The 2,798-nt window shown below is 42.6% G+C and overlaps 1 protein-coding gene across 1 annotated transcript in view; it reads right to left on the bottom strand.

Annotated features, from left to right (window-relative positions):
• The window catches only part of tmem200b (transmembrane protein 200B), a 461,151-nt gene that overhangs the window by 167,179 nt on the left and 291,174 nt on the right, over nt 1–2,798 (bottom strand). The gene's annotated exons all lie outside the window — the stretch shown is intronic.

The following is a 2,798-nucleotide window of genomic DNA, read 5'->3' as shown; positions in this document are numbered from 1 at the left end:
TCCTTGTACGATGTGAGGGTCTAAGGACAGAGGGTGTCGTATTGTCATACTGATATTCTGTACACACTGTGAAGTCCACTGAGACAAATGTAACATTTGTGATATTGGGCTATATAAATAAACATTGATTGATTGATTGATTATATCATGTAATTTCTGCCAGCAGAATTTAATGACAAAAACATTAAAATAAGATTTGTGTGCGCTTGGAGCCACATAAGGGCAGGCTTCAGGTATCACTGATAACAACATTGACACAATGGGTGCAGACAATCTATCTTATCAGAAGCAGCCAGCTGCTAATACACAGGTTCTCACAATTTCACTCTGTCTTTGAAAACATGTGAACTCATACTGCTCGCCTGTGGACAGCACAAAGGGAGGCAACTCGTCAAAGGGAGGACGCTCAGGGGTGAGGGAGGCACAGCACTGTCTCAGATGTAATCACAAACTGTATGCACCTTAAAAGGATGTGTGCTAGTGGCTCCTCCTGCGCTCTAAAGTGAAGTGCATAAGGGCCAAACGCAAAGCTTCAGAGCTAATTAAACAGCTTCCCATTTGCTTAAACTGGATGTTTTATAGACAAAGAAGATCTGTGATGAATTGTTTTTCCAATTATCTCTTAGGGTTTTCACATGATATCTGTTCATACTCTGTGTGTTTGCTTGCCATTTTCACTTGCGGAAAGTCATCTAAACACACAAGATTTAGTTTTTAAACAATTGTGATATTCAAATGTTCTGAATAATGATATGTCATCGCTTAAATCAAATGTTTAATGCCCCTTGGATGTAACAGCTATCAAATGTCAGCACTTGTTATTCACATAATATGAAGTGTGATTAGATTCTTCCCAACATTGAAAGACATCTGGAAACAGTCTCTTGGACCATCTACATAAATGTACATTAACTTTATCACCCCTTATAAGCCTAATGGAAGCTACAACCACTGTTATCTTTAGAGGAAGGTCCACCCTGTTCCTGTTCAGCAGTCTGAATAAACAAAAAGGTTTCAGTAAACTAGAAGGCATCACATGTCACCGATTTTCCAAAATGCATTCATGTCAAGGACGCCAAAAAGACAATAGTTTTGGAGACTCAAATATGATCAACATAAGAGCAATATTTTTTTCAATGCTTTTTAAAGTTTCAAATGAGTGAAATCGCAAAACATTTATTAACTGCCTCTCATTTGGATTTTCCCGTGAAAGATATACCATCCAAAGTAATTATTTATTCAAAGTTGTAAAGTGAAAACCCTGTAGGATCACGACTTTTGACGCAAGTGGTCCCGCCTGGTGGAGCTCAGAGGCTGCAGTGAGTGAGTGACAGCCCGGCTCCACGCCACGGCCGCCCACTCTCACACAGACTGCGTGACTCTTAATTGTGTAACGTTCATTGACGAGTCAGCACAATGCTGCCGAGACCGCGGGGCCCAGCGGAGCGATGAGATGCTCCCATCGAGGAGAACACAGATGGACAGCCTAGTTCAGCCGCTCGTCGCCCAGTACCTCGCCATGGGATGTCAATCAAAAGAAAACAGCCAAAACGAAAGTATAACGTCGGATGAAAAGGGAAAGGACGATGCGTAAGTCTCATAATCTTGTCGTGGTTTTTATACACTTTCTGGCGTGTAGGTTGCGCATAGGTTCAACAGTTTATTTATTATGTGTAGTTATCGGAGTTGTGTTAGTGACTGTTCTTGGTTATAAATGAATAGGCGCCTCTTTATGTTCGTGCGTAAAACTAAATTGATGCTATCGGATGATTTTACGCACAGGTTCTTTAATCGCAATTGCTGTTGGACTTGTTCTGACATGCTGCATTTAAAACACGAACACATTTGTGTTTACTGGTCACACAACAGTTTAAACTGGATGTCCGCAATCAACCGGTATTTCCCCAAGTTAAAGGAAGGAAATGAGAACAATGAAAAGCTAAATTCCAGANTTATCGGCCGAAAATGGTTAAAAAGGCCCTTTCGGCTTTCGGCCGAAAGGAACGTAACCCTGTTCTCTGACATTCGGTGATAGTTTTTCGGTGCTAGAACCCTTTCGGCCGAAAGCCGAAAGGGCCTTTTTAACCATTTTCGGCCGATAATTTTCGGCGGCCGAATATTCGGTGCATCCCTAGTCCTAGAGTAAGGTACACTGCTCTGTATGAATGGGTGTGAATGGGTGAATGACATGTAGTATGTAAAGCGCTTTGAGGGGTCTTAAAGACTGGATAAAGCGCTATATAAGTACAGTCCATTTACCATTTACCATTTATCCCTCTCCCAGGACGGACAGACGTGCAATAGATGCCGTGTGTAAATCGAAAAGATAATACATTTACAACATAGGTAGTCCAAATATTTGGAAATGCATGTGTCAATAATAAGAATATGAATCCACGAGGATGTCAGCAATCTTGTGGGAGCCATCAGGGAAGTAGTATGGTGAGAGTCTGGCAGGACCGCAGAGACATGTTCAGCCACGACTCGAAGTCCAGGACTCAGATCCAGTGCTCAGGATAGAGGATCCAGGACACACGACCACAGCAACAGGATTAGCCTCGACTCAGGATCCCGGCGTATATATGGACACAAAAAAGAGATTTGGGGGAAACTGGGTTAATCGGAACATGAGAGTACACAGGTACAAACAGCCAGAAAGACGGAGTAAGGTGCCCCCCCCAACAGTCCAAGCCTATAGCAGCTAAACTAACGTGTCTACATACATGCACTCCCTTAGGATAGGTTGAGGGAAAAGGGTAGCAAGTACGAAGAAAGGAACAGAGGTGAAGAGGCACACG

Source organism: Notothenia coriiceps, unplaced genomic scaffold, assembly GCF_000735185.1.
Source record: "Notothenia coriiceps isolate Sejong01 unplaced genomic scaffold, NC01 NC01_scaffold00036396, whole genome shotgun sequence".
Classification (NCBI taxonomy): domain Eukaryota; kingdom Metazoa; phylum Chordata; class Actinopteri; order Perciformes; family Nototheniidae; genus Notothenia; species Notothenia coriiceps.
This window is presented reverse-complemented; position numbering and strand designations above follow the sequence as displayed.